Consider the following 27,651-nt stretch of genomic DNA (forward strand, 5'->3'; position numbering starts at 1 on the left):
TCTTGTTCCCTCTCATCCTCCTGGATATTATTTGAATTTACTTGATGTCCAGCAGGTTGTAAAAATGCAGCCTTCAGAGTAGGTAGTGAATTGATCAGAACTCTTTTCCTTGAAAGTGTCAGAAATCCAATTTGAACTAGCATAAACAAAGTAAAACATAAAAGAGAGATGCCCTAGTTTATGCACTGAAATGATGGGCTGAGCAGAGGAGAGATTGGCCTCTACATGATTTGGTCTATCAGGCAAACCAGGGTTCCCTCATCTGCTTCTCTCTTTTAGCCTTTTTCTCTCCAGCTGATGGACTTCATGAGACTCCAGGAATCCAAGATCCTATATTCTTACAGTCTAGTGACCTGAGAGGAAGGGAAGCCCTTTCCCTCCAGATCTTGTGAGAAATCTGGAGGAAGATTCTGATTGGCTCGTATTGGTCATGTGTCCAACTGTGGGGTGAGATTGAGGGATAGTAAATTGGCAGCTCCCACCAGAAATAGATGTTCTCTAAGAAAGCAAGGGAGGAGGTGATAGTCTGAGCACATAAAATAACACATTTTCATTGAGGGGAGGAATTAAAGCCTCCGTATGCTTTACAGGAACTAAATTCACCCTTGCCGAGCTGTGAGGGGATATGACCCTTCAATCATGTCCAAATATATGAGTGCCATTTGATACCTTTACATTGCTCTCCTTTGCCAAGCCCAGAAAATGGCACCTGTTGAGTTTTAAATCTCAAATAAAAATGAACCCCAGGATGTTTCCAGATTCAGCTTAATTCCAACCAGTTGTCACTTCCTCAGCCCAGGAGCTGATATGGAAGTAGGTATTAGGCATCTGCTGCTTTGTGTTATGGCTAATGCATGAGAGAGATGCTTTTCTAGAACCAAAGAGCCCTAGCTACACCACTGAGGATGAAGGAAGTTTGCAGGGGACCAACTGGTTTTCGTTTGGACCATGATTAAGAGAAGGCTCACTTGCTCTAATGCTTTTAAAATCAGCTCCCCTCCAGAGCACTTGCGTTACGTATATGCCATCTTGCAGAAAGACTCAGCATTTGAGATTCAAACCAAATGCTTTTCAGCCCACTTAAAAAAGACACTGCTGCCTTGGGCCCTGCTGGCTGCAGGGGCTGACTGGGCTGGAAGCCAGCTTTGAGACTGACCATCATAGCTCTTGCCACTTAATACGAAGGGAAGATTGGTGACGTGGTTTATATTAGTAGCAATGCTAACCATTTACTGGATACCTTACACATGGCCCAGGCACTTTTTTTAAAAGCCAACTTTCTCTCATTATTAAATAGTAAAATCTGACATTTTAAAAGGCACAATTGCTTATATTATTTTGCTATTGAAAAAGTTGGTATGTAGCATATTGTTCTCCCAGATTCATAGATTAAAAATCAATGTCTGAGAGAAAATGTAACAAAATTATAATTGGGAAGATAGGGAGTGACTAATTCGGTGACTTTAAGTTTCATGAGGGAAGAACACTGTTTTCTTGTTTTATTTAATTTTGTTTTTCTATTTTCTGTCTAGTGTTAAACACAGTGCCTGGTGCATAGTAGGCACTCATCAGATATTTATTGAATGAATGAATAAGTGAATGAATATATGAAACCTTTTAGGAGGAAGAACTGACCAAACATTAAAATGAAAACTTCGGTAACACCAAGTGTAAATATGAGCTTCCTTACAACAACAGTTGATAACATGAGAGGAAAATCTATCTAGTTTTCTTTATACCCTATTTTAACTAGAGTAGAAAATGGATGTCCCAAAGTCTCAGACAAATGAATTGTCCTTCCAACATGTCTATCTTACCAGAAGTTCCTAGACATTGTATGACCTCAACTTGCCAGTTTTCCAGCTGTAGGTTCTTAAGTAAAGTGTTTCAAGATAAATTTGGTTAGTTTTTTGTCAAATGCATGACCCAAGTGACACTATGTAAAGAGTAACTTAGAATCCTCATGTCAGTTTTGGTATTTATAAAGTTGGACCAGTTACATAATTTGCGAGGACCAGTACAAACTGACAATGTGGGGCCCTTGTTCAAAAATTACTAAGAATTTCCAGACAGCAATAGCAGAGCATCACACCAAATGTAGGTCCTTCTAAACTGGGGACCTGTGTGACTACCTAAGTAGCATGCCCATGAAACCAATTCTATACAGATTGCTTGTCTTTTGGCGACTCCTGAAGCATTGGTGAGTTCATATTTGCAGCAAGAACGCATGGAAATTACAGGGTTATTTGATTATTTCAAACATGGAGATGAGAAGTAGGGAAAATGTAATGTATAGGTGGAACTAAAACCTAGGGCAGAGATTATGACAAAAAATTCCACATATGTAATTTGCTCCCATTCACTATTAAAATAATGTTCTTAGATCTTACAATATATTTTTAGCATTTTGCTTTTGAGTAACCTGAGAGTTATGATATCTAGGCAACTTAAAATGTCTTTGATAAGTTTCATTCATTCTAAGTGTAGTAATTACAGTCTTTGTAATATTGCCGTACTGTATGGCTTTACTTTCTAATATTAAACAACTCTACCATTATGGACCAGCTGAAACTAAGCTTGAAGTTACTTTTCTTAGATTTGGTCTCATTTGATCCTACCTTATAAAAGTTTATTGAAGAAGACTGAAGCATATCCTATTGGCCCAGAACTGAAGAGAAATGAGTTTTTTTAGGCCTGTAGGCTAGTAACACTCAAGAAATGTTTCTTGCATAATGAATGCTAATGTGTCACAGGCAATTACCATAGATGCTGATCAATGACAGTAATACTAAATGATGCCTCTCCTTTTAACAACTGTGGTGAATACTTTAGAAGTATGTATTCTATTAATCTGAAAATTTATCACTAAAACATTTCAAAAATTCAAATAATGCACTGAATTTTGCCCTGATTCAATTTGAGTAATTTCATTAAAATAATGATTCACAAGATGATTTATATGCCATTAATTTTGGATTTATTGTGGTGCTTGTTCTTTTGGTTTATTGAGATATAATTTACATATAGTAAAATTCACCCTTCTTTGGTGTACAGTTCAATGAATTTTGCCAAACTTACATAGTCATGTAATTGCCTCTACAATTAAGATAGAGAACATCTCCATCATCCCAAAAGTTTCCTTCAACTCCCTTTGTAGATAATTCCTTCTCTCCACTCCAGTCCCTACACACCACTGATATGATTTCTGTCCTTCTAGTTTTGCGTTTTATAGAATGTCATATAAAAGAAATGATTTGTATTATTTAAATTATTTTGAGTTTGTCTTCTTTTACTTATCATTATGCTTTCCTTGCTCCAGCAGTATTTGGTAATTATCTTTTTTTTAAAGCTCATCTAATAAGTATGTAGTGGTATCTCACTGTGGTTTTGGTATTAATTTCCCTAATAACGAATGATATTAAGCATTTTTTTCGTGTATTTGCTCCACGTATCTTCTTTGGTAAAGTATCTTGTTCAAATCTTTTCCTTGATAAATGGAGTATTTGTAAATGGAATGGAATATTTATAAATGGAATATTTCCTGCCGTATCAATAAACAAAGGATGCCATAGTCACCAATGATTGCAGCCCTCCAACGTGAGCTGGTGAGTCCTGAGGAAACTCAGGGCTGAAAAGAATACCTGCCACCTAGCAGCCATCAGACTGCAGCCACTCCCTGCGGCGAGCCCTGCAGCAACTCAGGGTGTGAAAATACAGGCCCCAGATAGCTAAGGTGCATATCAAAGGAATGATTTCAGTGAGCCTAGACTCTTGCATCTTCCCATACATAGAAAAGCACTAAATTCCTTAACCTGAGATATCTGGTTTTCTTTATTTAATAGTCATCTTTTTTTTTTTTTTTGACAACTGATTATCAGTTTATTAAAAATGTTGATTTAAGCCTCTGCAATGGTGACTTCAACCTCGATTCCTGGCTCAATACTGGTAGAAGTGATGTGCTTGACAATCTCAGAGGACTGTGCAGGTCAGTAAGTCGCTTGTGGATCCTCATCTGGAAACGATCCCAAATCTTAGAACCTTCACCACAAGGAGTTTTCCTTGCAGTTATTCTCAGAGTCTTGGTAGGCATCCGAACCTGTCCTTTCACCTTGAGATTCTTTTCCTTTGCGCCTCTGATGAGGTCAGCACATACCTTCTCCAAAGACTTCACGTTGCGGCTGATGAGGGTGATTCTAATCCGGTGAATCGCCACCTCGGGCTCCACGGGAGTCTTTCCAGTATCTGTAAAGCCATGGCTGCGGCACGGCTTCCTGACCGACTTGTTCCTCAGCGAGGGCGAACAGCAGTGAGTCAGGGGCAGGAGCGGGTGGCCCGAGGCTCCGCTGCAGCGGCGACCGCGTCTTCCTCCAAGAGCTAATAATAATCTTTTGACTTCCGATTACCTTGCTCTTTGCTGCAAAACTCCTATATATCCTGGCTCCTCCCCTCGCCTCCTCAGAGCAGTTTCTCAGAGTTATCTGATACGCTGTCTCCCAGGCTGCAGTCCTCATTTTGCCCCCAATGAAACTTAACTCGCAACTCTCATGTTGTGCATTTTCTTTAAGTCAACATCCTGTTACTTTCTTTTTATTTATTTATTAAAAATATTTTTTGAGTTTAAAATTTTTTTCCAGCTTTATTGAGAAGTTTAAGGTGTACAATATAAATAAATAATTGATATATAGCATTATATAAGTTTAAGGTATACAACATAATGATTTGATATACGTGCGTATTGCAGAATGATCACCACAATAAGTTTAATTACCATTCATTATCTCACACAGTTACAAAATTTTTTTTCCTATGATGAGAACTTTCAAGATCTACTCGCTTAGCAACTTTCAAATGTACAATACAGTACTGTTAGCGATAGTCATCACACTGTACATAACCTCATAACTGGAAGTTTGTACCTTTTGATCGCCTTCACTCAATTCTCCCACTCCCCACTCCTTGCCTCTGTTTTCTTTATTTCTGTGAAAAATGATATTGGAGTCTTGTTAGGGCTTGCATTGAATCTATAGGTGGCTTCAGGTTGTATGAACATTTTAACAATATCAATTGTTTCAATACATGAATATAGGATATCTTTTATTTGTGTCTTCAATTTCTTTCATTAACATCTTATAGTTATTAATGTAGAGATCTTTCACCTCCTTAGTTAAATTTATTCCTAGGTATTTTATTGTTTTTGATGCTATTGGGATTTTTAAAAATTTCTTTTTTAGCTAATTCGTTGTTAATGTATAGAAACACAACTGATTTTTGTATGTTGATTTTGCATCTTGCAACTTTACTAAATTCATTTATTAGTTTTAACAGTTTTCTTTTTGTAATGTCTTTAGGATTTTCTACATGTAAAATCATGTCATCTGAAAATAGAGATAATTCTGCTTATTTCCAATTGTGATGCTCTTTATTTTATTTATTTTATTTTATTTTTTGCCTGATTTTTCTGGCTAGGACTTCCAGTACTTGTTGAATAGGAGTGGTGAGAGTGGGTAACCTTGTCTTCTTCCCAATCTTAGAGGAAAAGGTTTCAGCCTTCACCAACTCTATGTTAGTTGTGGACATGTCATATATGGCCTTTATTATGTCGAGGCATGTTTCTTCTATATCAATTTGTTGAGAGAATTTTTCTTTTTTATCATGAGCAGATGTTGAATTTTGTCAAATGCTTTTTCTGAAACTATTGAGATGACCTTATGATTTTTATCTTTCATTTGATTAATGTGATGTATTACATTTATTGATTTGTGTATCTTGAACCATTCCTGCATCTCAAGGATCAATCCCTCTTAATCATGGTATGTGATCTTTTTAATCTGCTATTGAATTTGGTTAACTGGTATTTTGTTGAGAATTTTTGGATCTATATTCATCAGGGATATTGGCTGTCATTTTCTTTTCTTGTAGTATTCTTGTCTGGTTTTGGTATCAGGGTGATGGTGGCTTCATAGAATGACTTTGGGAATGTTGCCTCCTCTTCAGTTTTTTGGCAGAGTCTGAGAAGAATTGACATTAATTCTTCTGTAAATGTTTGGTAGAATTCACCAGTGAAACCATCTTGTCCTGGGCTTTTTCTTTTGTGAGCGTTTTGATTGCTATTTCACTCTCCTTACTCATTATTGGTCTGTTTGAATTTTCTATTCCTTCATGATTCAGACTTGGCATATTGTACGTTTCCAGGAATTTAGCCATTTCTTCTAGGTAGTCCAGTTTGTTGGCATATAGTTTTTCATAATAGTCTCTCATGATCCTTTGTATTTCTGTGGTATCAGTTATAATTTTATTTATCTTTCATTTATTATTTTATTTATTTTGGTCCTCTCTCTTTTTTTCTTGCTTAGTCTAGCTAAAGGTTTGTTTATTTTTTTAATCTTTCCAAAGAGCCAACTCTTGGTTTTGTTTTCCTTTTCTATTGTTTTCACATTCTCTATCTTTTTATTTCTGCTCTAATCTTTATTATTTCCTTCCTTCTGCTAACTTTGGGCTTAGTTGGTTCTTCTATTTCTAGTACCTTGAGGTGTAAAGTTAGCTTGTTTATTTGAGAACTCTCTTTTTTCTTAATGTATGTGTTTATCACTATAAATGTTCTTATTTCTGCTTTTGCTTCATCCAGTAAGTTTTGGTATATTGTGTTTCAATTTTTTAAAGTCTCAAGATGCTTTAAAATTTTTCCTTTTAATTTCTTCCTTGAGCTATTGGCTTTTCAAGAGTGTGTTAATTTCCATATTTTGTGATTTTTCCAGTTTTCCTCCTGTTATTGATCTCTAGGTTCATATTACTGTGGTCAGAAAAGATACTTGGTATGATTTCAGTATTCTTAAATTTGCTAAGATTTGATTGTGGCCTACCATGATCTATTCTAGAAAATATTCCACATATGCTTGAGAAGAATGTGTATTCTGCTGTTTGTAAGGTGGAATGTTCTGGATAGGTCCATTTGGTCTATAACATTGCTCAAATATACTGTTTCCTTATTGATTCTCCATCAGGATAATATATCCATTGTTGAGAGTGGGGTATTAAGGCCCCCAACTATTATTGTATTGCTGTTTATGTCTTCTTTTAGGTCTGTTTAATATTTGCTTTATATATTTAGGTGCTCCAATGTTGAGTGCTTAAATATTTAAAATTGTCATATATTCTTAATAAATTGGCCCCTTTTTCATTATATAATGATCTTCTTTGTCTCTTTTCACCATTTTTAGCTTAAAGTCTATTTTGTCTAATGGTGAATATAGCTACCCCTGCTTTCTTTTGGTTACCATTTGCTTGAAATATCATTTCAATCCCTTCACTCTCATGCTGTGTCTTAAAGCTAAAGTGTATCTTCAGTAGGAAACATATTGTTGGTTTTTTTAAAAAAATTATTCATCCATTCTATGTCTTTTGATGGCATAATTTAGTCCATTTACATTTAAAGTAACAATTGATAGCTAAGGATTTACTATTGTCATTTTGTTAATTGTTTTCTGAATGTTTTGTAGATCCTTTGTTCCTTGCTTCCTATTTGCTCTCTTCTTTTGTGATTTGATGATACCTTGTAGCAGTATGCTTTGACACCTTTATCATAATCTTTTGTGTAACTACTATAGGTTTTTCCTTTGTGGTGCTATGAGGCTCACATAAAATATATAACATCCTATTTTAAGCTGATAACAACTTAACTTTAATAGCATTTCTAAACTTTACATTTTTCTTTCCCCACCCTACTCACATTTTAGGTTAGTGTAGTTACAGTTTACACATTTTTATTTTGCATATCCAATGCAAAATTATTGCAGTTATGGTTATTTTTACATTTGTTTTTCTAACTCTTCAACTAGAGTTGCAAGTGAATTATGCACCACCATCATAGTATTAGAGAATCTGACTTTGAGTATATATTTACTATTACCAGTGAGTTTTACACCTGCATTCATATATTTTTATGTTAATTAGTATCCTTTTATGTCTGCCTGAAGAACTCCTTTTAGCATTTCTTTTGAGGCAGGTCTAGTGGTGATAAATTCCCTCAGCTTTTGTCTGTTTGGAAAAGTCTTTATCTCTCCTTAATTTCTGAAGGATAGCTTTGCCAGGTATTGTATTCTTGGTTGACAGTTTTTTATTTCAATATTTTGAATATATCCTTTCATTCTCTCCTGACCTGAAAATTTTCTGCTGAGAAATCCACACAGTCTTATTTGGGCTGGGGGGATGGGGATTGGTTTGTGGAATTTCTCTTGTATGTGACATGTCACTTTTCTCTTATACTTTCATATTTCTCTCTTTGTCTTTGACCTTTGACAATTTAATATGTCTTCCTATAGCCATCTTCAAGTTCAACCTATTTGGGGTTCTCTGGACCTCATGTATCTGGATGTCTATTACTCCCCCCAGGTTTGGAAAGTTTTCAGCCATTATTGATTTAAATATCTTTTTTGGTCCCTTTCTCTTACTCTTGTCCTTCTGGGATTCCCAAAATATGTATATTGTTTTCCTGATAGTGTTCCACAAGTCTCATAGGCTTGCATCACTCTTTTTCATTCTTTTTTCTCCTCTGACTGGATAATTTCAAATGATCTCTCTTCTAGTTCTCTGATTATTTCTTCTGCTTGGTCAATCTATTGTTGAAGCTCTCTATTCAAGTCTTCAAGTCAGTCATTGTATTTTTCAGCTCTTGTAGTTCACTAAACTTCTTAAGAGGATTTTTTGAATTCTTCATCAGACAGTTTATAGATCTTCATCTTTAGGGTCTGTTATTGGTGCTTTATTAGTTTCTTTTGGTGGTGTCATGTTTACCTGATTCTTTGTCATCCTTGATTCCTTGCATTGGTATCTGGGCATTTGGGTAAGTGCACCCCTTCTCCAGACCTTACAGGTTCACTTTGGCAGAGACAATCCTTCACTAGTCAGTTCTGCTTGGGGTTCTGGACTAGTCAGCTGGCAGTGTCTTTGGGTAGACGGGGCTTGCTATTGGTGGGGGGTGTCTCTATTTGGTGAGGTCACTGCCCACGCACTAAAGTCCAGGGAAGTGCTGCTGGCTGGGAATAGCTGGATAGGACTACTTTCTTAGTTCTCTGTCTTAGCTAGGCTATATGATGGACTCCATGGTTGCACGGATTCTCTGGTTGGGCTTCCTAGTCAGGTAGGACTGGATACTATACTTGGCAGTTGGGCAGGGCTATGAACTTGCTTTCCTGTGCAAGCAGGGCTGTAGAATATATTCCACGGATATTACTGCTCAATGGCTGGGGACCTGAATCTGACAGGGCTGCCCACCAAACTTTCTGGCAAGATGGGACCACTGGCTCAGCTCCGCCAATGGGTAGGGCCATTGGCTGGGCTCTCTGCTCAAGTGACAATGTTGGTGAGGCTATAGAGGGCTATACAGCTTCCAGGTGCTCTGGTTAGGATTTGTGGCCAGGTGGGACTGGAGGATATATTTAGCCCTAGGCAGAGCTTCAGATTTGTTTCCCAGCTCGAGTGGAGCCATGTAACAGATTCCATGGCTGGCGTGGCTCACTGGCTGGGGAACAGAATTAGGTAGAACTGTTCACTGGTCAGATAGGGCCAACAGCTAAGCTCTGCAGATGGGAAGAGCTTCTGGCTGGGCTCTCTGCTTGGGTGACTCTGCAGCTGGTTATAGGGTGCAGCCTCCTGGGTACCTGGTAAGGCTTCCTCATTGGGTGAGACTGAGGGCTATATTTAAAAGTAGGTAGGGCCATGAACCTAATTCTCTGCCTGGGCGGGGCAACAGAACATGCTCCAAGCCCAGCATGGCTTGCTGGCCAGGAACCCAAATCATGCAGAACTGTGCATTGAGCTCCCTGGCCAGACAGGGCCACCAGCTGAGCTCTGCAGACAGGCAGAACCACTGGCTGGGCTCTCTGCTCAAGTGCTGCTGGGCTACATTGCTTCCCAAGTTCCCCCCCAAGGTTTCCTGGTCAGTCAGGGTGAAGTCTGCACCTAGGGATGTGTGGGGCTATGAATTAGCTTCCTTGCCTGGGTGGTGTGACAGCATAGGCTCCAAGCCCAGATAGGCTCATTGTTTTGGATCCTGAATCAGACAGAACTGCACACCAATTTTCCTGGCCAAATGGGACCACTGGCTTGGCTCTGTAGATGAGCAGTTGGCTGGGATCTCTAATTGGGCACTGCTGTGAGAGGGAACTTGATCTACCAAGATCTGAGCCCTGGTTGCTGTAAGCCCTGCCCTCTAGTTCATCACAGTCTGATCTCCAGTGGTGAAGCCCTGCAGATTTCCCCTGTGATTCCTGTGAAGTGACACCCAAATGGGCCTCCTGGGAAAGGACCCACAACACATGGGGAGATGAATGTCCATCTTGGGCTCTCCTTTTCCCACTGGAGAAACCTTAGGCCTGGGGGGGGTCCTGTCAGTGAGTGCTATTCTGGCCTGGGTGAGGGGCAATGCAGTCAGAGTGTAGCTGCTCCTCCTACCCTTCTCAGTCTCTGTGGTCCAAGGGGGTGCTTCAGCCTCACTTCCATGGTCTGGGAGTTTTACAGTGGTGTCTTGTCTATGGACAGTTGCTAGTTGGTCTTCTTATGAGGGAGACTGAAGTTGGGAATAATCTGTGTTGCCATCTTGGTAATGTTACTCCTTTTTTAAAGAAATGGGACTGTTTTCTTCTTATTGAATTTTCTTATTAAGAATTCTTATATATTCTTATTATTAGTCCTTTATCAGACATATGTTTTGCAAATATTTTCTCCTAGTTTATGTCATTTTTTTTCATTTTCTTAACTTTATCTTTCAAAGAGAAGATGTTTTTGTTGGTGGTAATGTTAAGTTGGTGCAGCCACTGTGGAGAACAGTATGGATGTTGCTTTAAAAACTAAAAATAGAGCTACCATATGATCCAGCAATCCCACTCCTGGGTAAATATCCAGAAAAGATGAAAACTCTATTTAGAAAAGGTACATGCACCCCAATGTTCATAGCAGCGCTCTTTACAATAGCCAAGACATGGAAGCAACCTAAATGTCCATTGACAGATGAATGGATAAAGAAGATGTGTGTGTGTGTGTGTGTGTATATATATATATATATATATACACATACACACACACACTCATACATAATGGAATATCATGCAGTCATAAAAAAGAATGAAATAATGCCATTTGCAGCAACATGGATGGACCTAGAGATTATCATACTAAGTGAAGTATGTCAGGCAAAGACAAATATATATGATATCAATTATTTGTGGAATCCCCAAAAAATGATACAAATGAACTTATTTACAAAACTGAAATAGACTCACAGACATAGAAAACAATCTTATGGTTACCAAAGGGGAAAAGGGTGGCGTGGGGTGGGATAAATTAGGAGTTTGGGAGTAACATATACACACTATTATGTATAAAATAGGTAAAAAAACAAGGACCTACTGTATAGAACAGGGAACTATATTCAATATCTTGTAGTAACCTGTAATGGAAAAGAATCTGAAAAAGAATATATATATGTATGTGTGTGTGTGTATATATATATATATATATATATATATATATATATACATATATATATATATATATATATATATACATATATATATATATATATATACATATATACTCTCCTTAGCTGTACACCTGAAGCTACACAAATTGTAAATCAAATATAGGTCAATAAAAAAATTTAAAAAAACACAGAGTAGATGTTTTTAATTTTGATGAAAGCCAATTTATTAGTTTTTTTCTTCTTTTATGATTCATGGTTTTATTTTTATTTTTGGTTCTATGTAAGAAATCTTACATAAACCAAGGTCATAAATATTTTCCCTATGTTATCTCCTAGAAGTTGTATAGTCTCATGTTTTACACTTAAGCCTATGAATTTTTTTTTAAACATCTTTATTGTAGTATAATTGCTTTACAATGGTGTGTTAGTTTCTGCTTTATAACAAAGTGAATCAGTTATACATATACATATGTTCCCATATCTCTTCCTTCTTGCATCTCCCTCCCTCCCACCCCCTATGAATTTTTAAAGTTAATTTTTGTACATGGAGCAAAGTATGGGTCAAAGTTTATTTCTTTGCACTTGGATATCCGATTGTGCCAGGGCTGTTTGTTGAAGAGAGTGTTGTTTATCTACCAACACTTTGTAAAAACCAGTTGTCCATATATGTATGGGTCTATAGCTGGACTCTATTTTGTTCCATTGACCTATGTGTTCATCTTTTTTTTTTTTTTTTAACATCTTTATTGGAGTATAATTGCTTTACAACGGTGTGTTAGTTTGTGCTTTATAACAAAGTGAATCAGCTATACATATACATATATCCCCATATCCCCTCCCTCTTACGTCTCCCTCCTACCCTCCCTATTCCACCCCTCTAGGTGGTCACAGAGCACCGAGCTGATCTCCCTGTGCTATGTGGCTGCTTCCCACTAGCTATCTATTTTACATTTGGTAGTGTATATATGTCCATGCCACTCTCACTTCGTCCCAGCTTACCCTTCCTCCTCCCCATGTCCTCAAGTCCATTCTCTACATCTGCATCTTTATTCCTGTCCTGCCCCTAGGTTCTTCAGAACCTTTTTGGGGTTTTTTAGATTCCATATATATGTGTTAGCATACGGTATTTGTTTTTCACTTTCTGACTTACTTCACTCTGTATGACAGTCTCTAGGTCCATCCACCTCACTACAAATAACTCAACTTCAGTTCTTTTTATGGCTGAGTAATATTCCATTGTATATATGTGCCACATCTTCTTTATTATGTGTTTATCTTTTCACAAATATCATGATATCTTGGCTATTGTACCTTTATAGTAAGTCTTGAAATTAGGTCCTACAAGTCTCCCAACTTTGTTCTTCTTTTCCAAAATTATTTTGGCTGTACTAGGTCCTTTTGCTTTTCCTGACACATTTTTTTTTGGAATTAGTTTTGATTTCTAAAACATTCTGTTGAGATTTTGATTAGGATTGCTGAAATTCTTATTAGTTAGAGAAATTGTGTTGCCTCTCTTAAGAGACATTTTTGCAATTATTCCCTAGTGTTTGCTTCTTTTTCCCATTTATATTTACCCCTATACCCTGAAGCTAAAGCATAGTTGAGCCAGAATGACATTCAGCCTACAAAAGTAGCATGAAGGTCTTGCAATTGGGATTGTGGTCTCAGGACTCAGGCTGCCTTTAAATGTGGGGGAGTTAGTGCTGAATGGTAATTCTGGAGGCAGCCAGAGGTGGGAATGTGCAGGAGGGAAACCAACTTTGTGTTGTTTCTTTGAGCCTTGAGTAGATTGGAGCTAACTTCTTTGGCTTGTGCTACACTCCTCAGAGGAAAAGAATGACTGAAATGTGAGAAAGAGTAATAGTTTCTTTGATTATTTTAAAGTCTTCTCTTCTCCTTGTTTGTTGCTATTTTGGAAATCTCACTCATTCATCATTTATTCCAGTTGTCTCTTATTCTATCCCCTTTATCTTTTCCTTCCCTCACTCCAAATTCTTCCTTAAATTTCTGATGCTCGTTAAAAAGATGATCCTCCAGAGATTAGTAATGTAAAGTAAACATATTTTGGTAGAAATTTTGAGATAAAAAATTAAGCATAAAATTAATCAAAGTTATTGGGATGTGCTGATTATGATTAATTGTTGGATAAAATGTTCTGACAACCTAGGAATGTTTCCCCTGGTTTGACTCCAGTGTTAATCCACAACTTCATCCCCAAATAACAGTGTCTCTGTAGTGTATCTTTTACAACTTAGTGGAATTACTGAGTTTCAGATTTTCTTTCTTCTTCATGCCTGGCAGCCATGGACCAATTAATCTGAAAATATGAACATTTGAGGAGGATATTTTTCAGTGACTCAGCAAGGCAACAGATGGTAAAATGTTTAATGTTTATTTCAAATCCATTTCCATATTGGATTCACATCCAAGAGTGCTTAAAAACATTTTTATTTGGATAGAGACTGTTGTTCACTGTCAGACAACAATCTCTGTTGAAAAAACCATCATTTGAATTACAACTTATTTGATAAGTATGAGGCAGACATTGCAGCTTCAATGATTATGAATGTGGCACTCTATCTTTCCTACCTCACACTGTATTTTACTTACCATGGATATATTTACAAATGTTGGTTTTTAATAGCATTCATTAATTCATGTATTTGTTCATTCATTAATTTACAAAACTTGTATTGAGCACTTACTATATTATATGGGTATTTATCTACAGATGAAAAAACACAATAAAATGGTCTATAATCAAAGACTCTAAAGTCTATTGGGTTTAGTAGCTTCATCAATAAGATTTAATTCTATTAAAACATTTATTTTGCTAGATAACCCTGCTTTTGTTTTGTTGGGCATACCTTTCATTCTAGAGTGTCTTGAAGATTGTTTAGGGAAGCTGGTTTGGTGACTAACTGCCAGAGACAGATGTACCTAGAAGGGTATAAAACTTATATTTGAGTCCCTCTTGCTTGCACAGACCACTTCCAGGGCTCTGAGAGGGGACCTATAAGTGTGTTTATATGGTCATAGTTTTTGTAAAATTTGCAAAGGTAAGATATTTTAACTGCAATTGGTTAAGACGACTGCCTCTTTCCATTCTGAATTTCCCTCTGTCCTTCTTCTCACACTAGATGGTAATGGAGGGGCAATGGGCATTTTTTGGGATCCAGCTAAGCAGAAGTTGAGTTAAGGTTCACTTAGTTGGGGTTTTGTAAGATATGTTTATGGTTTGTAATCTATTCCATGAACAGTTTTCTAGCTGTCCCATGTAGGAATAACATAGAAATACTGCTCACTGAAATGATTCCCCCAGTGTTTTAACTTGAACCTGCAAGAAGAAAGTCATAGTGCCCAGCACTGCCTAACATGTTAGGCGGAGGAGGAGCAGTTTAAAATGTGAACAGCTAGAAGCTAGGGTGGAAAATTCTTTCACACTGTAGATGTGCAAAATCGTAAACCATAAATTTAATTCTCATCAATGCTTAAACAAAATGGAAGTTTTCTTTCTTGATGAAATTATATTCCTAAATGCAGTACCTGCAATTGTAAAAGCACTATACAACCTCTTCTTTTTATTAATGAGAACTACATGAAATAGAATTCATCAGAATTTCTATATTTGTAGGGCACAAGCTGAAGCTGTACTATAGACAACATTTATGTAGCATTGTACGTGCTATGCATTCTAGCATACTGAATAGCATCTTAGCATATCATTACCAGTAATAGTTATTAAGCCCAAATAAACTATATTAAGCTATCAAGTATGAAAAATAAATTTTGAACTATTATTCTAGTGGAATTTAAATTTTTTCTGAATTAAAAAAGTTTTATATAGAAAATAATATTACAATATTTTTGTCATATGAAGAGACAATCAAACTAACAGCCAAAAGATGTAGGACAAAAAGTATTGTACAGATGTGTGCAGCTCCATTTTTCTTTCTCAAGATTGCTTTGGCTATTCAGGGTCTTCTGTGTTTCCATACAAATTGTGAAATTTTTTGTTCTAGTTCTGTGAAAAATGCCATTGGTAGTTTGATAGAGATTGCGTTGAATCTGTAGATTGCTTTGGGTGGTAGAGTCATTTTCACAATGTTGATTCTTCCAATCCAAGAACATGGTATATCTCTCCATCTGTTTGTATCATCTTTAATTTCTTTCATCAGTGTCTTATAGTTTTCTGCATACAGGTCTTTTGTCTCCTTAGGTAAGTTTATTCCTAGGTATTTTATTCTTTTTGTTGCTGTGGTACATGGGAGTGTTTCCTTAATTTCTCTTTCAGATTTTTCATCATTAGTGTATAGGAATGCAAGAGATTTCTGTGCGTTAATTTTGTATCCTGCTACTTTACCAAATCCATTGATTAGCTCTAGTAGTTTTCTGGTAGCATCTTTAGGATTCTCTATGTATAGTATCATGTCATCTGCAAACAGTGACAGCTTTGCTTCTTCTTTTCTGATTTGGCTTCCTTTTATTTCTTTTTCTTCTCTGATTGCTGTGGCTAAAATTTCCAAAACTATGTTGAATAATAATGGTGAGAGTGGGCAACCTTGTCTTGTTCCTGATCTTAGAGGAAATGGTTTCAGTTTTTCACATTGAGAACGATGTTAGCTGTAGGTTTGTTATATATGGCCTTTATTATGTTGAGGTAAGTTCCCACTATGCCTGCTTTCTGGAGGGTCAGTTTCTTAGTTAATAAAAATATTATGTTGAATTTCTGGATTTTGTGATTTTTCCTAGCTTTGTAAATTTGTAGCTTGTTGTAATTTCTTTTCTCATTTTAAATAAATACTTATATGTCTGCCTAATTTTATATTAGTAATTTTGCATTATTTCTTTTAAAGATATCTCTCAGAATATATATGCTTCAGGCTTCCCCAAACCTGGGTCTGCTCTCTATCTGCTCCAGATTTAATTTTGTTCGTCCAGTGATTCCTCAAGGAAGAGTAAATTTGGGGAACTGAATTATCCCTATGGGAGGAAATGAAGAAAGGATTTGGGGAGGGGTTCAGTGAAGGGGAAAGTAGGATAAAAATGAAGAAAAAGGAAAGTTAATGTACTGAACACTTACATGGTTGACAAGATTGGTAGTGAATTGAGAGAAGGGGAACATGGGAAGAAGAATGGAAACAGGGACATAAGAGAAGACAAATGGGATAGCAAGTCTCTTTAGTTTAATAGCAATAACACAGAAATTGGAATCAAAAACAGTTTCCTTAATCTGTCCAGCTGTAGGTGTGACCTTGATCAATTCCCTTATTTCCTCTGGGCTTTCTGCTCCTTCTTTGTAAAGCAGAGATAATAATACATATCCTGCGGGTTATCAGGATTAAAAACAACTACATCAAACCCCCAGCTCACAGCAGGGTCTCATAGCTATTATCACTGTTGTTGATTCAATCAAACGTTGTGAAGGAGGCTCAGCAAAATCCCAGATCTCAAGAAAAACCTGAGGGATGAATGTGTAGGCATTGCCTGCTTATGAAGGGAAATATCAGGAAAGCTAAAGCATGAAAAGAGACACAGATTAAAGGAGGCAGAAGAATGATTTGGGATATATGAGGTTGAAAGAGGGGGACTGAGAAAACAGATTCCTCATAATCTAATCCCTACCTGATGGCAAGAAAAGAAAAACAGATGGCTCCTTGATGGAAGTGGTAGAAGAGGCACAGGAAGAAAATGGGCAAAGTCTTACAGGGCTCTTAGTTTAAAAAGTTTGAAATTGGTACTGACAGGTATGTGGCCACTTGGCCAAAATTGTGTTGTCAATGTATCTGCGTCTATTAGGCTGATGAATGGTCAACTCCAGGGCTCTTGGACCCTTACTGGGAATATCTATGGGACCAGGTCTAAAGGAAAACCCAGAGACTCCGTTCAGAAAATGAAGACTCTGGGTTACTATGGAATTTTCAATGAAATAATGGAGTTGGCAAATAAAAATTTCAGTTTGTATCTGATCAACTGTCATTTTGCTGGGTTAGGGGAAATAATACTAGACTTTAAAATAGTGAAAAAGAAAAAGAAAGAAGTTCATTACAGAAAAACAACACATGATCTTTGGAATTAAAAAAAATGTACTCCAGGTGGCTTCCACTTTAAGGAAAATTAAGTTTGAAATGTCGACTTCTCAGTCTATAAATTAGAACCTACATATTTACATGTTCCATTTACAAAGACATGGAAGGCTGAATTCCATCTTGCTTACAATGCTTAAAATGTCATTCAAATTCTGAAATTTCAGTTCATGGTTGGCTCTCTGGGTGACATGTGTTGCCTAAACTAGGGCCCAGGAAACATATATATATATATATATTTAAAGGGGGGTGGTGAGAAGTGACACAAGTATGGCCAAAAATAGACACCTGAGGAGAGCCACAGGCTAAAGCTGAGTGTTAGTTAGTAATGTGACAAAGACCCTCTCCTTGTCCAAATTTTAGTTGACGCCTCTGAACCCTATTCTCCATTAGACCTCAACTTTGGGCCCTGTCCCTATCCCTATCCCAGTCCTTCCTGGTCCTGTATAGCCCAGTTTTAGCAAGAATCCTGTTAAGTCAGTTTAGAGAGAATCCCCCATCTTCGATACCTTATCACCCTGACCTGCCTGCAGCAAGAATCCCCTTGGGTCAGTTAAGCAAGAATTCCCCCTATCCTTGATGTCTTCCCTTAGTAATTTTCCATCCATCAACCCTCCCAACCCTCTCCTTGGCTATAAATCCTCACTTGTTCTTGTTTTGGGAATTGAGCCCAGTTCTATACTGAGGTCTCTTTTCCTCTATTGCAATAGTTCCTGAATGAAATGTGTCTTTACCGCTTTAACTACTGTCTGGTTCTGGTTTTCTTTAACAGACATAAGATTGTGACTGGAAACCATCATTCTGCGCTGGTAACCACTGGGTGGGCAAGCAATCCGCTGTGTTCAGCAGTAAGTACACCCTACCTGAATAATTTTAGTAACACTCATAATTGCCACTTGTATACAACTAAGATTTTCAAAGGCTTTCACATATGTTATTTTAGTTTTTCCCTCACAGTGGCCCTTGTGAAATAGGCAGGGATCTTATGGAAGAGGAAACTGAGGCTCAGAGCAGTTGCTTACCTGGCAGGGGGTCACTCAACAAGCAGAACTAGAACTGAAGCTTTCAGAATCCTCACTCAGTGCTCTGAGTTCAGTTAGAATTTAAAACTTCAAAGAGAAATAGAGTACATTGTTCTAGCAGAAAATGGATTGTTATGAAGATAAAGAGTTTGCTGACTTTTAAGCAGGACAATTAAAGAATCAGGTGGTGAATAAATAACTTGTCTTAGACATTAGAATGAATAACCATTTCAAGGATATCTTTGAACAATTTACTTCTTTCATGTAGAGCCAGAGTTTCAATAGATGTAAACTATAGCAGAAAATACTTAGACACACCAGGAACAAATCTTGGCTGTAAAGCTGATTATAGGCTCAATGTACGGTATATTCATTATTCAACAAACTCATTGAAATATCCACGATTCTCAGACACTGGGTAAAATGCTAGAGGGAAAATGATGGCCAAGACGTGGTCCCTGCCATCTGAAGCTCTTGGCTAGTTTGTGTAGGAGAGACATGGTCAGACATCTAGTTACAGAACAGCGAGGAAAGGTGAGCTATTCCCGAGGGTGGAGCATGCTGATTGAAAGCAGTCCTTGGTCTGCTTAGCTGTATACCTGTCTATGACAGGAGGCTGGACCTGCAGTTCCCTGAAGTTCTTTTCAGTTCTTTTCTTTCAGTGAATCGTGAATCCTGTTTTCACAATGGCTGCTGTTTCTATTGCTATGGAAATGACAGTGATGTATATCACAAATTCAAATATGACATGACTACAGGACTCAAGAGGAGGAAAAGATGAGCTTTAAGGGGCACAGTTTTCCTCCAAGCCAAATAACTTTGCTAATGAGCAAGTATGTTAACAGAAAAAAAATTTGAAAAACCTGTGAGAAGGCCATCGGCTGGGAGAATAGGATATGTGAGTGAGGTTCTTCAACAGATGTGCCTGGGGTGAGCTCAGTAGATAAATCTTAACACCTCCACTGGAACATTTCTCAAGCCAAAATGCTACTCCCTGGACAATCCAACAGCTGCAGTCTCCTGTTCTGATGTAGGAGGCTGATAAGTCTCTCCCTGGATAAAGAGGGAGATTAGTTACCCTTTGCCCCCGGGCCATCTTCCCTCCAGGTGGAAGGTGATACCTAACTTTAGGAGAGGCTGAGTTGGCATCAAGACAAATGCTGGTGTGATGAGAAAGACCACCCTCTCTCTTAAGCATTTTCAGATGCATCCTCCTTGGCCTAGGTTTGGGGGGAAAACTGTCCAAGTACCACTGTGACCTGCTCTATCTTTGCCTGTCCCCTGTGAGAGAGTTTCAACCCCATTTCTGGAACCCCCCCCTTCCCCTGCCTGTGCAGAGAAATTCCCACGTGACTTGACTTTCTGTCTGAGATGGGTTTTGGGAGGTGGCCTGGGGATGAGGCTCTAAGGTCAGCAGCAGAGCTTTCACCGTGAAGCAGCAGCCTCTCTTTTGAGCAGAGTTGGCTGTACACTTTCATCTTCCCCACCCTCTGGCCTGGTCTTTGAGGATGTCATGGTAAAAGTAAAGGAAACTTTGTTTAGTCTGCACCACAGCCTTGAATAGGCCATAAAAACTCCCCAGGCTGTGACCGACCAGACTTGGAACGCAGACCTCCACTCGTCACTTATGCACCTTCTTTGTCACTTTGTATTTTGTGTGTTGTCTCTCTCTCCACCCTGGTGGCCTGTAAACACACACATACCCGCCATCTGGAAGTTGCTGTGCTGATGTTGTGTTCTCCAAAACCCCATGCACGTGTTGATGAAATTACAAGATATATGCTGTTACTTATATGGGATTAATATGGACATTTGGAACTCAAGAAATCAGGTGAAACATTTCTAAGATAAAATCCCCTCTCCTGAAAACTCACCCCTTCAAAAATGCTAGTGGCTGCTTCTACATCTTTATTATGATTCCAAGGACTGTGACACAGGCCTTGATTAGAAAAATCTTGATTTCTAATAGCTTCTGAAAAAAACCTCTCAATACCTGAGCATTAAAAAATGTGCTTCAATATGAAGTGGCTGGAAGGTTCCCTATGTGCAAGTCCTCCTTTAATTTAATTAATGTAGAGCAATGTTTTTAAAAAAACATTTTCACCATGGGAAGAAGAAGGAGAAGGAGGAAGAGGAGGAGATGATGGTGGCGGCAGACAGGAGAGGATGGAGATGGAGAAGATGGAGAAGGAAAAGGAAAAGGAGAAGAAGAAAAAAAAGAGTTTGCTGCTGAGCTGAGAATTCAACTACAAAGCCAAGGCCCAGCTTGGAGCAGAGTTTTATGGCTGAGTTATAAACTCTGAAAATAGGGCTTTATAATGGAAATGTTGACAGACTCTCTCCTATAACTGGGCTAGCGGATGCCCGCTGTAATGTACTGTGTAATTTATAGGAGTCACCTGTTAAGCCATCTGGGAGAGAAAATTTCCCTTCTTTTAAAATGTTAATAACTTGATTAACCTTTTGAACTTCATCATTATTCCAAGTGGAGTCCATGCAAGTCAATTGCTGCTAGCCATCCAATTTATATTTGTAGATAAAATTTGGGATAAAAAGATCCATACCAAGTGACTTTCTTATTTTTACCCTGTAGGAAAATGAGTTGTTAAGAGAGAAGCTGCAGCTTGATGGACTGGATTCTGCAAACTAAAGCCTGCCCCAAGTTAAAGCAACCATTGGGTCTCTTTGTACCTGAATCCATATATGTGTTTATCTTCCCTCCTTACCTTCCTCTCCCATTGGTTTTTCAGGCAAGAAACGAGGAACTGAGATCTCTCCTGCCCTTGGGGAGAATAGATATTATTCACTATGGGAACCTTGACTCTATAACTTTAAATGGTTGCTAAATGGCTTGTATATATGGTTTTATGTCTTCTACATTTGTAGAGTTGTAGGTCCCCATACATCAGCTCCCCTGTTTTTCTATTTCTTTCACTTTTAGTATTGCTCTTATTCCTTATCAAAACATTCTTATGGAATCTCTCTGTTCTCAACATTCATTCCACAAATGACCAGCGCCCAGGTTGGGCTCTACTAGCTTGCCTCTGTTATTCTTGGGATCTATCCACTGGGCTTTTGACCCTTTTGGAACAAATTATCTCACTGAACAAATCTAATAGGGTTAGAATTCCTTTAAACAGCAATGGGACACTTTAATGAATGCTAGATCTGTCTTTGTTGTAGGAAGATTCAGTACTTTCTGAAGATGAAATTGCTCAGTTGGAATTCTCTGATTTGAGAATGTCATTTTAAATATAGACCAAGGCCCTTGTATATATGTTTTTCCTGTTTAATTTCTCTGGACTGATTATTTTACTGTTAACCTGGATTACAAGTGCTTTTGTATGAGGGACACATCGTTGTCTATAACACATTGTACTCCCATGTGATTCTCATTGATTAAATCAGGAGATCCTTTTCTGTATTTCCCGAAGAACACTAAAGCAGTCGTACCCAAAGTAAGTCAAATAAAAATGATTATCCTAAGAAATGTAATCCTGGAGGAGCCAATCATGTTAAGCCACAATTTCCTCCAACCCTTTGATCTGAGAGACAATGCTTACCGAAAGGATATACTGCCCAAGAAGTTAGTTGTCTGATGGGAGAGTAAATATATGAAAACCTTTTGCACTTTCTGGTAAGTTCATCTCTATTTGTTCTTAATTAAGGCAACCAATCATCCTGGTTTTCCTGTGATGCTCCTGGTTTTAGCACCAAAAGCCCTGCATCCCAGGAGACCTTCAGTTCCAGGCAAACTACGACAGTTGGTCATCCTATTCTTACTGAACAATTTTTTAAAGTTTCCTTTATTACCAGATAGTAATAGCACGAAGAGAAGCTAGAACTGTGTAAGACTTCGTATAAAGAACCATTTTTTAATTGCTACAGTATTCACAAATGATTGGGCTTCCTAGAAATATAGTAAGCTCTCTGTCACTCAGAATGTTCATGCAGAAGTGGAATGGCTACCTGCAAGGAGTTTGTGGGGAGGATTCCTACTTTGGCAGGAAGACTGGACTTTATGATCTCTAAGCGTGTTTCCAACTCTAAATTTTAAAAATTCTAGATGGCTTCAAAAGACAGAAACATGACAGCTACAGGTAGACATCAGGAATCTTGAATTCTGGTGTCTTTATGTACTCTGTATAGCTTTTACATTTTTATGTTAACCTGGTTTTGTATCTTGCCTGATACAAAACTCTACTGTATGGGTGTGCATAATACTATTCTATTTTGTAACACAGTACACACCACTTGGATTCTAATGGTCTCTTCTGTGATTTTCAAACACTCACCCCTTGATGGGATGGAGCCTAAGTTCTTCGTTGGAATATAATGTTCATTAATTCCTTGAGCATTTCTCCACTGGAAACATGGTTCCTGCTTGCAGTTTGATGTCATCCACCCTTCACACGCTCTGACACTCATATACATTTCACAGATGTGTCAAGAGAGGTCTCAAGATGTTGAGAGGAAAAGTTTGCCAAGGCTATAGTGAGATTATGTGGCACAGCCAAAAATGAAAAAGTCAAAAGTCTGGCTCTGAGTACTGTTTTCTAATGACTAGACACCACTCCCTCTTTGGAACAGATTTGATTTTAATGCTTTAAAGGGGCATAGAGAGCTGGCTGGTTTACAAAACTGAGAAATATTCTTCTTGCTGAAGCAACACAGCTTTCCCTGCCACCATCTTGAGGGAGTTTTGACCTCCCATAATAGACAAAAAGTCCCTATCCTCCCCTGTACTTTCTTCCCATACCTCTTCCTCCCTAAATTCCTCCTGAATTCTCTAGATGGAAGCTTATTCTGATACTGGTTGTTTAAGAGCAACAGAAAATTCTAAAGTACACAAAAATGTTTACAAGTACATAGAATGGTACAGAATCTAGATTAGGAGGTGATTCTTAGGAGTTCATATCGCCTTGATGTCTCTATTGAGATCTCAGAGAAAAAGATCTGGAAACAAAATACTTTTATTCTTTCTATGTTTAAGTTGAGCTTGCCCTCCTTGAATTGTCAGAGGAATCTCTTGCTTTACTGAACCTAAAACTTCCTAAACTCAATTCTTTCTCTTTTTTCTCTTTGTCACCCTTTGTCTTCCCACCCTAGATCATGGGTTCTCTTTGATATTAGCGTAATCACTTTCATTTATTCATTAAGTATTTATTGAGCACCTACTACATTCTGTGTAGTATGCTGGTTTGAGAGAGTGAAATAAGTCATGTCCCTATTCTATCCTTGAAGAGCTCACTTTGTGTATAATGATGGTGAGAGATAGAAAAACCTCTCCAAACAACTAACAATAATATAATTAGATAAGTGTTCAAAGCTTTAAACTGAAAGGCATTTAGACTTTTCTAAAACAGGTGGAGAGGCAGCTGTTGTTTGTCCATTAACATGATCTACTGGTCTTTTAATATGTTGCATTGATGATACAAACTAAATTATGCAGTAGATGAGCACATTCAAGCTCATATCTGCCCTTCAACAAACCAGATCATCGGAAACACTTGTACTGGACTGTATCAGTATTGGCTTTCTTTTTTTTTAAACAATCACTTTTGTTATTTATTTATTTATGGCTGTGTTGGGTCTTCGTTCCTGTGCGAGGGCTTTCTCTAGTTGCAGCAAGCAGGGGCCACTCTTCATCGCGGTGCGCGGGGTCTCTCATTATCGCGGCCTCTCTTGTTGTGGAGCACAGGCTCCAGACGCGCAGGCTCAGCAGTTGTGGCTCACGGGCCCAGCTGCTCCGCGGCATGTGGGATCCTCCCAGACCAGGGCTCGAACCCGTGTCCCCTGCATTAGCAGGCAGACTCTCAACCACTGCGCCACCAGGGAAACCCAGTATTGGCTTTCTTTAGACCTGATTTTTGACCTTTGCTTTGGTGTGATGCCATGAGCTCATATTTTGGGACATCATTTTAAAAATCCCATGAAACTTGTCAGTGTGCTTAGTGTAATAAGGTCTTAAAAATACTTTATATAGTGTTTCTTCTATCAGAACCCATGGGAGAATGTTTTTCCAGGCTCAGGATTAGAAATAGTTACGTATTTTTTGAGAACTGATTTCTTTTTAGCTTATGGAGATTATGACCCTTTTAACAGACTGTTTTCCTTTTTGGGCTAGGTCTTAATAGTCATATAGTTCAATCACTCCTATCTGATTACATCCCCTCTGCTAGATGTCTAAGGCAGTGTTTTTCAACCTTTTAGACTGTAGCCCAGGCTAAAAACATGTTTTGCGTTGTGACCTAGTGCACACACATAATTAAAAATAAAGTTTCACAAAACAGTACTAATTTCTATTGCAATGCCCTATCTTTAATTTCTATTCTTTTCTGTTCCATCCTATTCCATCCCATTCCATTCCAATCCATTCCAATTTTTTAAAAAATGCTGGTTACAACTCACTAAATTGATTTCATAACTCTTTAGTGAGTTGTAACCCAGAGTTTAAGAAAGACTGATTCATTCCTTTCCTTGAACAATTCCAGCTACAGAAAACAATGCTTCCCGAGGAAGTCGATTTTATCATTGGAAAATTTGGAGAACCTCCTTCAACTGAGCTTAACCCTGACTTGTTGGTAGATCTTGCCAGTATCCTCCTAATTCTATTTTTCAGTTTCATGAAGAATAGTCCAATCCTTCTTATTCCTGACCACCTTTCCAATAGTTGAAGAGAATATGTCCCCCTGAAAACTCCTTACCCATTTATATTTGGTTGTGGCTCCTGCAAAAAGCTTGGTGGCCAGATGTCAACAGCTGAAGAAAAGTGTTAGGCTAGGGCAATTAGAAATGTTCCCTGAAGCGTCTGAGTAATTTGAAGGAAAGTGTTGCTTTTTAAAAATGTTCTCAATTTAACTGAACAATTGCCCCAATTCCCTATTTTACTTCAGCTTTGGAAAACCTGGCCCAACTTCTGCTGCACATTGATTTTGCTCAAAGGTGGCAAGTGACAACACAGCCATTACATAAATGACATGAGAAAACAGCCTTCTTCCCCTAAGGTATTTAGCACACTCCACAGATGGCGACGAGCTAATTCAGTCCAAAGAAGAAACAAGTGAAATCATTCACTCAATTACCTTCATTGGATAGAGGCAGTGTGGCTCTCTCAACTCCCCCAGAAGAAAAAAAAAACCTTCTGAAACTGCCATGCACGGGCAATTTCATTACAACAGAGTTCCAGTCACCTCTTGTTTTCTTAAACTTGTATTATTGAATGATTAGTCTTCTGCTTATGGTTACATTGCCAAGTATCCAAAGCAGAACTCTCTCCTTCATTCGAAGTTAATCGAACTGAAATGGACATGGCATTACCAAGGCCCATGGCCCTATGAGATCAGAAGAATTACTCAATCTGTACCACTTAGGATAGAAATTTTTGAAAGACATTAGGATAAATTGACAAAGATTACTTACCTCAGAATACAGAGTTCAAAATGCAATTCAGAAAGACTTTATTATAATTACATGCTGTAATGGGAAAGATTAAAATGTTGTGTGGCTGGATAATAGTACTCACTTAAGTGATGGCTAAATCCACAGTTGAGAGGTGATCAAGGGTAATCACTTTGTTCTTGATTCCTATGTACAAAAGTAAAGAGCAAATCTGTGTCCTTGAAGGGAAGCCTTGGAGTAATTGATTCCCTAAATTGATGGCAAATTCCTTAAAATCTGTTGATATTGAGAGGAACATCGTTGTCCTGTACAGTTGTTTAGCTAGATTTCATAACTAAAACTCAAGAATAAAGCATAAATATTTAAGCAAACTGATGAGGATGACCTAAGTTAAGAATTAGCCTATATTTTCTGTTTTCATAAGATTTCAGTTCTGTGATAGTTCTTTGGTATTTTCAGATGGCTTTATTTTAAGTTATTTTCATTCAGAAAACATGCTGAAAGAAAGAGCAATCATCCCATGAAAAATCTTTTCTTAGTAGTTCTCTGTTTCTCTTTCTCATTTCTAGTTTGCATCATATTTTAGTCTTTCTCAGTTTAGTCTATTCTTGGCTAAGATTTCCTATATTTAATTTCTTTATTAATTTGAATTTAGGCATTTCAACTTGGAGCTCTTGTGAAGAGTGGCAACCAAGAGCCTTGCTGAAGTCTTGCCTAAGGTCTAAGGCTTTTGACAGCAGAAGGCCAAGGAAGTGGGGGAAAGGTAGTAACTGGGAAAAGAATCAAAATATATGTTCTTTCCCTGATATTATTTAACATAGGGGAATGGTGTTCCTGGGAATGGCAACAGATGACTACCTTAGAAGGGGAGATACTGCTATTTGAACATAGAAGGTACAGTCAACTGCATGGCACTTTCAATAAACATGAAGGATAAAACCATATGGTAATTTAGGAAGGGTAATGAATATTATTAGCTTCCTCTGCAGTTACTAGCTTCTTTCATTCCATCTTCCCCTCTTGCTTTGAAATGGTTGGGAAAAATCAAGATTTGGACAAGATCGTTGTAGGGGTTGCAAGATGCTGACCTGGAAGCTGAAAATATCCTACAGATGGATTTTGTTTGTCATATGCAATGTTAAAAAAATAAATACACTCATTCCTAAAGTGTTTTTGTACATAAAGAACATGTACAAAAACCTACAGCTAACATTATACTTAATGGTGAAAGACTGAATGCTTTGCTCTTCAGATCAGGAAAAAGACAAGGATGTCCACTCTTACCACTGTTATTCAAGGGAGAACTGGGAGTTCTGGCTAGTTGAACAAGGCAAGAAAAGAAAATCAAAGACATACAGATTGGAAAGAAGAAGTAACACTGCCCCTATTTGCAGATGATGTGACTGTCTATGTAGAAAATCTAGAGAAATCTACTAAAGAACTCTTAGAACTAAGTTTACTTAGGTGATAGGATACAGGATAAACATACAGTAGCAGTGGACATGTGGATACTGAAATTAAAATACCTTTTACAATTGCTAAAAACTACTTAGGTGTAAATCCAACAAAACATAAACAGGACTTATAGGTTGAAAAGTAAAAAACATTGATGAAAGAAATATAATAAGGCCTAAATAAATGGAGATATAGTGTGTTCATGGATTGG

General features: G+C 37.8%; 1 pseudogene across 1 annotated transcript in view; it reads right to left on the reverse strand.

Moving 5' to 3' along the window:
* Positions 1 to 286: 286 nt before the first annotated feature.
* LOC309646738 (small ribosomal subunit protein uS10 pseudogene) overlaps positions 287 to 27,651 on the reverse strand; it is a 39,659-nt pseudogene continuing 12,294 nt past the window's right edge. The window contains exon 2 of the transcript in view: positions 287 to 4,385. The product of the transcript in view is annotated as a small ribosomal subunit protein uS10 pseudogene (transcript). The remainder of the gene's footprint in view (positions 4,386 to 27,651) is intronic.

The sequence above is a fragment of the Balaenoptera physalus genome (assembly GCF_965194825.1).
Source record: "Balaenoptera physalus genome assembly, chromosome: 17".
Classification (NCBI taxonomy): domain Eukaryota; kingdom Metazoa; phylum Chordata; class Mammalia; order Artiodactyla; family Balaenopteridae; genus Balaenoptera; species Balaenoptera physalus.